Source organism: Mchenga conophoros, linkage group LG7 (assembly GCF_057382185.1).
Source record: "Mchenga conophoros isolate Kocher_MC1m ecotype Shallow Benthic linkage group LG7, M_conophoros_male_GT1.1, whole genome shotgun sequence".
NCBI lineage: Eukaryota > Metazoa > Chordata > Actinopteri > Cichliformes > Cichlidae > Mchenga > Mchenga conophoros.
The window spans coordinates 8,066,867-8,081,396 of NC_140532.1; the positions used below are offsets into that span (position 1 = coordinate 8,066,867).

The 14,530-nt window shown below is 42.0% G+C and overlaps 1 protein-coding gene across 1 annotated transcript in view; it reads left to right on the plus strand.

Annotated features, from left to right (window-relative positions):
- Window positions 1-14,530, plus strand: part of znf469 (zinc finger protein 469) — a 208,564-nt gene that overhangs the window by 180,272 nt on the left and 13,762 nt on the right. The window lies entirely within an intron of this gene.

The window sequence follows — 14,530 nt, forward strand, 5'->3', positions numbered from 1 at the left end:
GTAAGCTCGCCCGTCACCTCCCAAACTCCACTGGCCTAATTATTCCTAATGCAGTTGTGTGATTTATTCTTTTAGCACCCTTTTAACAGGGTGTAGATGTGTGTGTGTCTAATGTGGTAGTCTCGCTGAAAAAAGGTCATGTGAGGACAACTGCTCTAAGGATGCAATGATGTATCAGATGTGTGTTTTTTGACAGATTTTCTTTCCTGCCATTGCTTGATTTGTGTCAGGAGCTGAGACTCACCCATTTTATGCTGTACAGACTGTTCAGAACAGCCCCCACAGAGAGCAGAGGAAAGAGTTCAGTCTGACGAATGATGTCAGTGTTTGGAGAGGATGAGTGTGATGGTGGTGGTGGTGGGGGGTTACATGGGTCTGGGAAAATAAGAGTTTGTGTGGGGGAGGTAACATGAGATCCCCCACAGAGATGCTAAACTCCTTTACAGACTGAAAGAGAGAGAAGAGGACTCTTTACAAGGATGAAGAAAAACGTTCCCCTTTTAATCTGTTTGCAATCTAAAAATAACCTCCCCTCTCTGTCTACTGCCCACTGGGGCAGGCTTGTTAAAGTGTCTGTCTCCGAAGGGAAAGAGTCAAGTGCTACAGAGGACCAAACAAAAAAGAAGCTAGTAAAAGGGATGAGAAAAGAGGGAGGGGTTAAAATGGAAAATGGAGCAAAAGTAGGAGGGCAGAGGCAAGGTAACAGCAAAAATATGCAAAGAAGGAAGAGTGCTGGGAAAGATTTAGGACAGATGGATCCTCGAGAGAGTGAGAAAAGGTTCATGAAGCTTTAAAGACTGCTAAGTGGATCATCAGATTTCTACCTTGTCAACTGTTCCTTCTCACCACGCCAGTCAGCTAGCCAGACTGAGTGTAAAGCAGTTACACACCAACAGTATGTGGCCCCAAGGTTTTTTTGACTGTTGGTGCAGCAGTAAAAGCACCTAATGCTTGGAAATGTGAAATAACAGAAAAACTTTTCCTTGGCCCAATGGCATGGCACTTCTCTAAGGGGTTCACTGCACATGCGCTGAATCGCACATTCCAGATAGTCACCCATTCTTCAAATGCTTCCCTAGTTTTCAGTCTGACTCACAACTTTCTACTCTACCAGTGTGGCCAGCCACCCAGCCTGATGTGTCATCCCCATCTGTTACTGTTCTTTTTCCCCTGACTTCCAGGAAAATGAATGGAACAGGACAGTATTTGTTTTCAGTGGGATTTGGTAATTTGTACCAACAACGTATTAGAAGAAATGAACAAAGAGGGACAGAAGTTCTAAAAATGCAAGACACTGTCTCAAGGACATGCTGAGCTTCTCTCGGAAACTAAAACAATCTCTGAAAGGTGGAAAAGAGACTCAAAGAATGTGGAGAAAAGTCTACTTGGTGGATTCTTCAAATTGCGACTCTGCTATACTCAGAGGCTCCTTCTTTCTGACCTGCACTACAGAGCTGGCTCTCAACTTGCTCACCTCTAACATTCCACCTTAAACAGCGGCAGATAAAAGCATCTCGTCATCTCTTCTCTGACCTCAGTTCCCTTTCATTTTATAATCACACTCACACTGTGGTTAGCAGAAATATTATTCAGATACTCTCAGATGACATAAAGAGCAGACTGTTGCCTGCCAAGTACACAACTGATATGCTACAATTACACATCGTAGCTGATAAACAACATATGGACGCTTTACTTTCAGACAAGATCACACAAAAATACTAAAGCTACATACCTTATCAGTGGTGCCTTTTTTACCACTGTGATGTCATTTTCCCATTTAATTCAGGGGGAACTAACCTCCCTGCTACCATTACTTTTTCCTTTTTTAACAATGGAACATCAGCTGGGCGTCTGTGGAGAGATTGCAACACTGAGGTTATTCTAGTCTGCTGGAGCTGCAGCAGTCTGGCAGAAATATCTGAGCCCCTGACCAAACCAGCTAAACACCATTCATAAATTCCTCCAAGATTGCAGCCAAGAGCCTAAGACCTGACGATGTGTGGACTGCCTGACCTGCTATTTGCTCTCTCTGCTGGTTTGAAGCAGACTACCTTGCCATAGAAAGAAAGGTATTCTAATGTTAGATAAGAGCATATCCTCAGACGCATTTTCTGTCTTCTGCTAGTTTTCCCTATCCTTCAAAACATAACAGCAGTGATTTGCGTATTTGTTTTTTGAGGTCAGTAGAAGCTTTTAACATTTCAAATCCTCTCAAAACTTTACGAGCCTATATTTCATTTTAATTTTCCTGTCCTCGGTCTGCATGCGCGATAGCAAGGTGGATAAGAGATGAAAAATCACCAATCACATGAGACTATCTTCATTTGTTATTCTTTCCTGGAAGTGTTGCAAATGGTACTCCTCCACATAGTTTTCAGTACATGAACTCTGAAAGTGTCTTTCTGTAAAAACAAAAAAGAAGTTAAGGTACGCATTTTGCAGTAGATAAAAAAAGGACATGAAAGGGGCTTCCTTGTATTTATGTTATGTTTGAGATGGTTGTGAATCACAGTTAAGCAGATAATTCTAATGTAACTCTCTATCCTCAGTAAGTGGATAATAAGAAAGCAGGATCAAAGTCATCTTCTGTAATCACAGTTTACATTTGAACAACTCTTATTTATTTAGCATTTGTAGATATTTTAATATTTACACTTGATAAATTATTGCTCCTATTTTTGACTAAATCTTTGACCAAAATCTGGGTGTGTTGTAGTGGCGAAAGGTCCTCACATGGCCCCTAAAGACCCAGTAGCCCTAGATTAATGGCTTTCCTGCTACCCAAGAGATGAAGACTGTGCCAAAACAAATGGTTGGGCACGCGATGTTGGCATGACAAATTGAAGTGAGGTCAAAAGGGCAAAAGACAGACCACAGCCCAGACCGACAGTTTTTCTAGTGGGGCTGCAATGAGACCATAATGCTAAGCTGAGAGGTCACCAGCGCAGGGTTACAGGTTGTAGCTTGTCCCTGTCTCAGCCTTTTAATGGACTGTGACAGGGCTTCCGATCCCAGCAGCCTGGCCAAATGTTATATTCATCAGAGCAGCTCCTGGGTGCAGCACTAGCACTTTTCATGGATACGGAGTTTGACACATAAATTAGAGCGTGCTATCCTTACCTCAGCTTGTGCAACCAGAAAGGTATTCATCTGATGTTCATCATTCTGGAAGCGAAGACAAAAAGAAGTTGGCAAACTGTGCTGTAATGCTCACAGTAGTCATTTCACTTGAGTTATTTATTGTAAGTTTATAAGATGTCAGAAATGTGAAATGCTGTTGTAGTATGCAGTCAACCATATAAACAGCAAAAGAAATAAACACCAGTTCTGAGTTAAAACAAACGTCATCTCTCACTTTAAGGTATGTTACTTCCTTAAGTGAGCTCATTTCAGATTTTGGAGACCATTCTTAGCACCGGCGCAGGCGTTTGTCCACGATTGTTCAGTGTTTACTTAATGTTTTCCAAGTGTTGATTTGGTGACAGTCTGATATGGGATTGTGGTTTCAACTCTTGCGTTTTGAAGTAAATTGGCTAAATCAAAGTAGAAAAACATAGGCTGTAAATCATTACTCGTTCACTGATAAAAATGTTTTTTTGAAATGCACGGAGCATTATGTTCACACATAACTCAGGATGTGAATGCTCACATATGGCTGAAGGTCAAGAGGGGATTGTTGGTGTTTGGGTGACTGTGAGAACCTTAGTCTTGAATACTCTGGGTTTCTTATAGTTCTTTGTGACCAAAGAGTTAAGCATTCAAGCAGATCTAGTTGTGCAGCAGCTGTAAAAATAGGAAGGAGAGGCAAAGTATAATTCATGAGATAGCGGGCACGACTACTGCAGCTTGCATATACTATTTTGCTTCTGGTAGAAGAAAAATTACCCACAGCAATTCTTGTAGATGAATTAATTCAATATTATTCATTATGTCCAAAGCCCAGATAAAATAGCACTACTGGCCAGAGGATGACATTTGTGTACTTCTGTTTAGAGTGAACCTTCCCTTAAGCTGTGTGTCTGGAAATAAAATGTTTTCATCATGAATAATCCCCTTTTAGAAATTTTGATAGTGGCATTGTGTACAAGAGTAAGTATATTCTCCATGCTACCCAAGGGTATTGTAAGTCTCACTTTCACTTTTAGCCATTTGAGGCCCCATAATCTGTCAGATTTGGAATAAGTCACACTCACTGTACTCACCTATATTAAAACCTGAGAACATATAACAACGATTTTATGTAAGCCCTCTATTAATTGCTAAGACATGGGCTGAGAAAAATATTCTTAGGTACACAGAATATTCTCTGGTTTGCTCTTTGGCTTGCTCGGCCGCCAGCGTTCCACACAGGTATGTCAGACAGGTGGGGTATGGTTGATGCACAGAAGCTGCTTTCTCTATCTCAGCCTCCTGCACTGGTCTCCAGTGAGCCCGAGCACATTTGATGGGAACAAAGTGAGTGCTGCCAGGTGCTTTGGCCTCCTTTTCAGCACTGGAAACGCATTGAGGAGTATACAAAAACATTTAGTGTGGTTTCAGTTGATTAAGTTTGTTGATCAGCAGGAGATTAATCGTGTAAAAACTGGTTTATTTCTTCATCATACACTCCTATGCTTCAGTGAGAGCTCAGCCAGAAATACCAATGTTTTTAATAGGCTCTAAGCGTACTATCTCATCTGTGAAGATGTTGAGCAATTGAGCACAATCTTCGAGTCAGTGGTGATGTTGTGCAGGATCTCTGCAGAGACCCTGCAGTGATCCTGCTGAATCAGTGGGCATATAGCCTTAGGATCATTGTGGCATCCAGCACAGAAAGATCAATACTGATGTTGTGTGGTGTAGAGACAGCAGGGACTGGATCAGTGCTGGTTCTGTTCCAGCCAGCATGGGTCAGTGCTGCACACTCTCTGTGGTGGAGTTGTGGATGTATGAATGGCTTCTTGCAGTGGCTGTACAGAACGTCATTCTTCTCACCCTCATCTGAGGCTGACATCCGAGGGGGAAGCCCAGGAAGCCGGCAAGTTAAATGTTTTTCTGTCCCCCTGGTAGGAATGGACGTATCGGGTGCTGTTTTAATGTGTGTAAAGTATAAACACACGGCAGTGTCCAACGACCCAAGGTAAAAACGACAAGGACATTAGAGAAAACAGACTGTGTCTCAGCAATATGCAGGGGGGAAACCAAAAACATTAATGCTGGGTTTGTTTGTCCTAAGAGTTACTTGCCCACTTTGCCATTTCCCCAAGAATCTTAAATAGCCTTACCTTATTGGCCCTCATAGGGTTGTGTAAATATTCCAACTCAGGTGAAGACTACTATTCCCAAGTTCCTGTTCTCTCCACTGCTGCCAGGTCTAGATGGGACAAAGTACGCATTCCTGGAATAGCAGCACGACTCCAGTAACCAAACTGATTTGCTCCCCCTAGCCTCAGACAGAGATTTATTTATTTATGTATTTGTTTATTTTACCCTCCACCTTTAACTGTGACTGCCGGGATTCCCTTGCAGTGACTCAATTATAAGGCTCATTAACCATTAAACCATTATATAACCTTTTTTCTATGTTCAAATACATCATTTTGTCAATGAACCCGTGCTGCTTACTTTACCTTCTGACGTAAGTGGATACATGTCAGAGAGACAGACACCATACAAAGGCTTAACACCAGCGTGTTTCACCTCACCAGTCTCGGGGCAGCACTGGCACAGCTTGTCTGTCAAGCCCCAGTGAAAAAAGGGAATGAGCAGTTGGTTTATCTCAATGCCTCTGAGAGGGCAATATTTGTGAATTTTAAAATAAAGCTATCCTAAGGTTGGTTGGGGAGAGAGGGGAGGAGTCTTGGGGAGAGGATGAATAGGGTCCTGTGCTCAGCCCCTGGGTGGACTGAACCCCTCTGTTTGAGCTTTTTTCGGCCTTGGCACACAGGATTCCCTGTGAGGAGTTGGTCGGAAGCAGGAAGTGGTCGTGTAAGTCGATCTGCAGATGCAGCACAGAGCTCCTTTTCAACAGCAGACCCCTTGGTCCTATTCTACACAGCGACGCATCAGGTAGTCCTCCTGCTGCACCCGCAGCAAGACACATGCCACACAGAACCACTGGACAGAGAAAGTGCAAAAGATAAGAGGAAACGCTAGGAAAGAGGACAGAGAGACAAGGAACAAAATTGGGAATGATGCCGAAACAGTGCAGACTTCCGCTATTTAAGTCATTGATCAGATAGGAAAAGCTGTTTACCAGCTGTGGTTTAGCACTGCTGAAGTCTCTGCCAAAATCTGACACGGCTGGACAACAGTCCAAACTGTTATCCATGAAATCTTCTTTTGACAGGCAAGGAAGGGTAAAGTAGCCAGTGCTGATACTAAAGTCAGGAAAGAAAGAGTAAGCTACAGGTGCACTGCAGCTTAACATTTCCACAGCATATTGTGGTCGAACTGTTTGTTGCAGATAAGGGACTTTATTATTTTAACGGCTCTGAATTAGATTCTGAGTGCAGTTTACAGTCCTCTCTACTTGAGATCCCTTCGTCCTCCACATATCTCTTCTCCAGCCTTTTTGTGACTTTTCTGATTTCCAAGAAAGAACAACTGCTCCAATTGTGAATTTGAGAACTATGCTACTTCTTATTTCAGATCCTGCACATGCCCCCCAGATCCCTCCCCCCCCCCACCCCAATCCATTTGTTTATAGATAGTTTTATCAGCAACATATAAAAAAGGTCTCACTCACAAAGGTGGCACATTGACAAGCTAATTAGAATGGAATGTGGGGCACTCCAACAAGTGTGTCACGTTCTCCTTCATTTTGCCTTAATTGTCTTGGCTTTTCCAAACCATTACTATAAAGTGGTTTTGAGCAGGATGTATACCACCTTGTCTCTCAGCACTAAACAAGCAGTGCTGAGGCACAAGCAGTAAAAGGATAAAGTTAGAATCCTGCTAAAATTTCACTAAATGACAGCTGAAACTGAGCTTCTGTTGCTATGAACGAGGCTATTGTTTAAATAGGATTCGTTGTTATTGTTTCCAAGTGCTACTTTAGGTGCAGCTGAACTGCTGAAGTGGACCAAAGTGTTGAGTCTCCAAAATAGAAACAAATTTTTAATGATGTTTGTTCGGGCAAGAGAACTTTTTTTTGTGTGTGTGTGTGTGTGTGTGTGTGTGTGTGTGTGTGTGTGTGTGTGTGTGTGTGTGTGTGTGTGTGTGTGTGTGAGAGGCTGCCACAGTTCAGTAGTAGTTTGACTGCATTTTAGTGATGTAAAATGCATTACTGAAACAGAGTTTCCAGTTTGCACTATTGTGACATAGAGTAAGGGGTGATGAATTGGTCCAGTCATGTCTCTGGCAGATCGTTTAACTTCAGTAAGCCTTTGAAGAACTGCCGTGACCAAGGAAATCCTTGACATCTGAGACACAACACAAAGAAACATAGACACAAACACAATCCAGCTTATGGTCCTAACATACGTCTAATAAAACCAAACAGAAGGGAAGCAAACTTTATCACCATCAAGATCCTGCTGTTTTGTCATTGGATATTTTTGAATACCATGTCATGCATTAACACAGGCTACTTAGGAAAGTCATAATTAGGTCATTTGGACATTTCCTTAGGCTATTTAAAGAGACACAGGCAGAGTGAATTTGGAAAATGCTGGTACTGACTCACGCACACTAGACCTGGAATTCCCTCTTTGCCATTTGCCAGGGGCCTACTGATTTTGGCATTGGTGCAAATTGGACGGAAGAATAAAAAAGGGAGGGAAAAATATTAAGCTGTGTTTTTTCTTTGCTACCCTTTCCACTCATCTCCTCACATAAATGCTAGAATTCTGCTGGAGACACAAAATACTTATTGTCACCCTAATACACTCAACTCCAAACAACCTAAGCTAAGTCTAAGGAGCTTGGAAAGAAAAGCGTCTGGACTTCTTTAAGTTGCTTGAAGATGTTTCACTTATCATCCGAGAAGCTTCTTCACAGACATTTTAGCATTAAGCTGTGACTGTCAGTCATGCAGCCACTCCAGTAACCTTCGTCCTAAATCTTCCACAAATGTTTTTGTTTCCTCTCATGACCAACCCCCACCTGTCCCTCAGTTCCTGTAGCCTAATGCTAAACTGAAGAGATTTTCTTTCATGTGGGTGTGGGATGGAGACAGAAAGAAAGTGTTAAGACAGACAGCACAAGATAGAATGAAGGAATAAAGAGGCACAATGGTTCATCTGGGAATGATGTTTGAAGCAAGAAAACAGAAGTTTACTGGTCATGTTTTTTTTTGTTTTTTCTCTGTTCTTGTCTCTGTCCCAACCTAACGGTAGAATACTGAGCTCTTTCTCTCAGCATATGGCACATCAGATGCTGCCAAATCTAAAAGGAGTGAATTACTTTCCATTACAAACCCGCTCTCCTTTTGATTTAAATCTCTGTGACAAGATCAAGTCAGAATTAAATCTGACTTTGATTCAGCCGCTGGTGCCGTAAAGTAATATTACATCTACTACTCTATAAAAACCCAAACATTGTGCATGTCAGTCATACAACTTATACTCACGTTGTACATAAACAGACTTGTCTGGATAAATACAGCACACATATACAATTTTACTCCTCTGAATGTGTGAATGCACTTTCATGCACTCACGTAAAACCTGAACCATTTTCCTAACTGCTATCATGAAGTGAGACCAAATGTTCACAAAAAGAGTTTTTGTATATCTGCCAGCTGTGAAGTCTCACAGAAAAACTGTATTTCATGAAAATGTGCTTGTTTTATGTGGCACTGACATGTACTGCATTTAAATGGCCCCCTTTCCCAAAGTTTCACAGTCACATGCCGGGACTCGACTGTCCCCTTGTCTGGAGATACGTGCACACTAACTCCTGTCTAAACCTTACTAAGCAAAAGTTGAACCTGAAGGTGAAAGGTCATGAGTATATCCTGCAGGTAAACAGGAGTCTAAAAGACTTTTGCCTCATTGTCTTTAATGGATTTCTGCCACTCCCAACTTCTTCTAATGAAAGCATCTGTCCACAAAAGGCTGTAGTATGCGGGCTTATCTGGCTGTCTAAAAGAGAAACAAATCTAACTAGAATCTCAAAATTATTTAATATTGCCTGTTCTTCCATACTTAGTTCAACACACAACATGCTTTAAATACCCAGTGATGTTAGGTTTGCTTTTACTCTTTTTGCAGGGGGATATAGAATTTCTTCACTGCTTAAAACATTAGTGTGAGGCACAGACTTTATGCCAGTTGTAAAAATCATTTTAGAGCTTTTGTTACCGTGTAGAAATAGCAGCATGTGCATGGCTGAATAAGTATTTTGCCATTTAGGCATGGCGTATGACGACAAGGAAGCTTGTGTCAAAATTTTGTGGCTACCGCGCGGCTTGTTTCTGCACGCTTGTGTTAGGTGAGGTTGTTCATTTGCTCATGGGAGGTAGGGTGATGGGTCACTAACAAAGGGCTGATTCCCCAGAGGCCAAAGAGGTTGTTGCGCATCTTTCGCAGGCCCAGTCTCATCTCTGGACTTTCACCTATGTGCTACTGGCGCCAGAGTCTCACTGCCTCTGGCTTCTTTAAGGCACAGGATATGCAAATATTAATGGAGCAAAACATGTATGTCATAAATAGATGGACACTTTTATTGTAACACGGTATCATGGATTTATGGGAATCTGATAACTAATGGCTGCAGAAATTATTTAATGAAAGAGAAACTGCAGACAAAGTTTACATAAATATGTCTGTACCGTATAAACCTACATGCCGTTTCAGTCCTTGAGTATGTGTGTACAATAATTTACCTCAAGGTTTGTAAAGATCAAAGTTTATTTTCATGTAGAGGATGAAAAAGACATGTATCTAATTATTAAATAAAACCGGTTTCAATTATTTAAAAAAAAAAACTTCACATACTTTAACGTCAAAGTAAAGATTAACAGATGGTCTTTTTTTATCTGGCACATCTGAATTTGTCAGGATTGTTATGATTTCTTTGTAACGTGTGACTGAAAGAGCTAAAGCCAAAGCTTCTATGTTTCACCTTTCACCTTTTGCATCTACTGTATCCAGATTCAGTAATTGTTCTACCATGACCACTTTATAACGGGACTTTCCTCAGATACCTTTCAGCCAGTGTTTAATGAGTTTAGGTTGTCTTTTGTGGTATGTGGCTTGGTGAAGAAAGCATGAAGTGTCTTTTACCTTATAAATACCTAGATATGTGCAGCAATTAATAGTTAGTTATTTTACTGGAGCTCTTGGTGTGTCTTATAGTATTAACTGTCATCTGGTTAAATTTCCCCCGAGTACAGCCCTGGACCTAATTGAAACAATTACAAATGAGGCTAAATGAGAATGTCAACTGATGATTTTTTTAGAGGCAACCAAATACTTTTGCCCAGGCAGAAGAAAGGACAAGCAAATATTGATACGGTAAAGAAGGAAGACTTTCTCCATTAAAAACAAGAAGGAGCCAGGAAATTTTACCTCCATCGCCCTTTTCATTAATATCCTCTTCTACTCACTCATGTTTTACATGTCTGTCACACACACCTTTTTCTGTCACAGCCACACAAGTAATATTCCACAGACAAGCAGAAATACTGGAAACTGTGTCAAGAAGAAAAAATAATAACCTTGAAATGCTCTAAAACAAAGATTCCATCATGTTGATGGAATGCTGTGGTTAGCAATATGGAAACAGACTGACTCCAGAATTCAGTGGTTAGCAAAAAAAATAAATAAAAGAAAAAACTCGTCTGTGAAAGAGGAAAAACTTGGGAGGGGGTAAGGACAGCCTCTGGAATTACACACCAAAACCTCTGAGACGCGCACACTCATGCACACTAACAGATTCACATACACATACACACCTTCTATCTTACCCACTGAGCAGTTAACCACAGTGGGTGAAGGGTGGGGTTAGGGTGGTGGCGAGCAGGGAGGCACAAATTTAACAAACCTCCTTTTAGTGCTTTGCTCGCTGCTTCATTTGAAGTGCTCAGATGTGCTCTTCTTTCAGACACTCTGAACTGACTTCTCGCAAAATGTCACCAGTATGGCAGAAGACAGATGACTCATTAATTATCCTCTGTAAATCGTACACTGAGAAACTAAGGTTATGAACTACTGACAGGCCACTGCTGTTCGCACACCCACATCCATTGCTTCTGTTTTAATAACTGCGGTGGCAGAATTGAGAAAGCGCATCACTGTCATATCTCTCCTCCTAGCCTGCCGTTAAATAGACATAAGTGCAGAGATCTTAAAGGCAAATTGCTTGCATAATGGATGTCTCCAGAATTACAGGGGAGGAGGCAGGCACGCTGACAGAGGTTTTGGCGGAGAGCCCCAACAAGGGCCTGGGGCCAGCCACTCTCACCATGCATTCTCTTCACTGGGCTGGTCATGCTGGGAAAGGTGTGAGGAGAGCAGTGAGACACCCCACCAGCGTCCCTCTCATTACACAGCCTACTGGGCTACGCAACACACTGAACAACCCATCCCTTTTGCACACTTTTCCTTCTACTTAATGGAATTCCCCGTTACTCCATAAATGCCTCTCCATTCCATCACCTCTTACCTCTCATCATCTCTCGTCTTCATCTGTCTTCTCTCCCTCAGTGATCTTCTAGACCACTGCATGTTGATGTTTCAGTGCACAAGCATCTGGAAAAGGCGAACAAGCAGCTGATGGCAGTTATTGATTTCCATTATTATAAAGCAAGCCATTCTTTGTAGGAGTGGATTACTCACCCTGCTGTTGCTTTTCTCTTGGCATTAAGGGTTTTTTGTTTCTCTGGAGAGTCATTGTCTTCCCGAGCCACCTTTTTTTTGTGGTGTCTTAAACAAATGTTGAATTGCTGCATTGTTAAGATCACCCATTTTAGTAGCTCTGGTCTGCTTTTACCATTTCTGTGAGCCACCTTTGGGTACTCTCCTATTACAGAACGCACATCAACAGAGGTGTTGAGTGGCTCATAAAAAAAGAGATGCTGAGCCTGTAGTCTTTTATGTTAACTGATTTTGAGAGATATGGCGCTTAGAGGTTTTGGCCTCTAAATGGCAAAAGCAGCTATGTGAGACTGATGTGATGAGTCGACAAAGATTTTGACAGCGCTACTAGCAAATATTCACTTAAACCAACACCACATACATCCTGTTCTAAAATGACAGGAAAGGGGCTTCCAGGAAATTGAGCTTTCATTCAAGCACCGTTTAACCATCCCTTCCTTCGTTCCTGTGAGAAACCAGTACAGACCCTTGTGAAAGTAATGGGAGAAAACAGTGTAGCCACTTTTGTTACAGTTATGTGCACGCACACACACAAACACGCGTGGACTTATACCACAAGCACACCAGTTCTTAGGCACTCAGCAGTCTCAAGCTGAGAGTCAGGGTGGTGTTGTGGTGAAGCCATATGGGGCGCCACTGCCTGAAAGACTTGGTGATTTGACAGGAGGCCTGAAGAACACACACTCACATGGACACATACACACAGCCTTAATTGACTTATAAAACTGCACTAAAATGCACTTTTATGGAATAAATTTTAGACCAGTCACACAGGATTTGATATGAACTTGTGCCCAGCTTGCAATTCTGTCACCACCACATTGTCTTTATACACAGTCCAACAGCAATTCATGCTATTTCATGAAAAAACTGAGTAAGCAGTGCAAAAACACCACCAATTTGCCAGATTAATATGCAAGCAGTCTCTGTATGAAATAATTCTTGTTTATGAGAAGGGAAAGAAATACTGTGCAGCCCAGGGCTGTAGGGGAAGTGTCCAAGGCATTTTTAGACTATAATTGACCCTTTACTCTTTGTAAACTGACAGCTCAGGCTTTGGTGCTACTTCTGTAAGGTTCCTGTAATCCTCATACTGCTCTTTTTGTTGTTGGAGGCGTTCATTCACAGCCACAAACCGCAACAGCCAGTCTAGGCAAATACAATTGGGGCTATGATGTATGATCGTGACTGTTGACTCAGCAGTGCTGGATCAAGCGCTGCCTGATGGAGACGCGGCAAGACCGTTCACCCCAGTTTCCCCAACCGGTGGCAGAGATACCTGCAGACACTTTGGCTTTCAGATTCTGTGGAGCTGTAAAGGGGATGTGATTTTTCACAACCAGGTCAAAACCTAGCCAGGTCTCAGCTTCAGGTCTCCCTTCCAAACTGTTAAATACCTCTGGGAGGTTTACCACAGGATGAGACAAGGAAACATGCAGCACAGGGTGATCTTGTCAGAAAAAATTGAGGGTCATATCTCACTGTGTGTCATGTGGTATCTGAAAGCATTGACTGCTGCTTTGTGGATGGAAACATAATGGCCTTCAAGGCTCAAAGCTGTAGGCCAACACATCTTATCTCATATCAGCTCATCTCCTCGTCTCTGTGGCTTTGAGAGGGCTTGAATTTATACAGTGAAAAAAAATTGTCCACCTTTAGGGACCTATCTGGCTGTGACCTCACTTACACTACAATACAGTCAACATACCATGCACTTGCTAACTTATTACCATTAATAAGGCCACAAGACATACTCCTACAGAAACAGGATTGTATTTATGTTTCATCGTGATTAAATGTGGTTTGGTTCTTTTGCCAGGGTGCACAAAGAATTCATTTGTGAGCCATCTGTCATCGTCTTCCAGATAGTCAGCACTAATGTTGTGCTGTCAAACAGTCTTATCATAGGCTCGGTGCTCAGGTGATCAGATACGATCTCTACGAAAGGAATTTGGATGTTTTGCAAAAAAAACTAAAGTAGGGTTGTTTTTTTAAATCTGCCTGAATTATACCTCTAACTGAATACGGCTATAAATAAAAGAGTACATAAATCATAATTACCATACCAACCTGCTAAAGGATGTTTTAGTAAAAATATTGATTCCACAGGATGGATTCAAGATGGAAACAAAATCAGGTGCTGATGACAAAATGACCCAGAGAGTTCCAAAAAAATAATCTCCTGAGAGACTGATGAGGGTGCACATACTTACTGTCTGTTTGTCTTTCACATCTCACAGTGTTATATACAGTTTTCTGGCTCCATTATAGTCACTGGCTAAAAGAGAGGCTCGATTCAGTGGTACTTAGTTTTTCATTTTAGTATGCAGTTTTCACTCATTCCTCACAAGCTAAAACTTTCCTCAGTAAACCACAAGTGCTTTGCTCAAGGACACTTCAGCACAGTGGATGGTAGCCAAAACAGATGCTTTAACCAGAAAGGTAGTCTCGGCAAACACAGGCTACCTCCAGTACCGGTATAGTCAGTGGAGGCAGACAGAAGATGTGTTGGAAGTTTGGTTACCGGGCCTAGAAATTACATTTTGGTGCTAACTGCAAGTTTCATTTGGTCTGACCTCAATCAACCAGGAGCATTGCCGGGCCAAAGTAAACCAGGACCCGAGAGCACTGTCTGGGATGCCTGGGGAAAGGCAACAAACGTCAGTGTGCCCTCACTTCTCACTGTCTAAGGGCTGGCTGACTAATCCTCGATATTCCTCCATGAT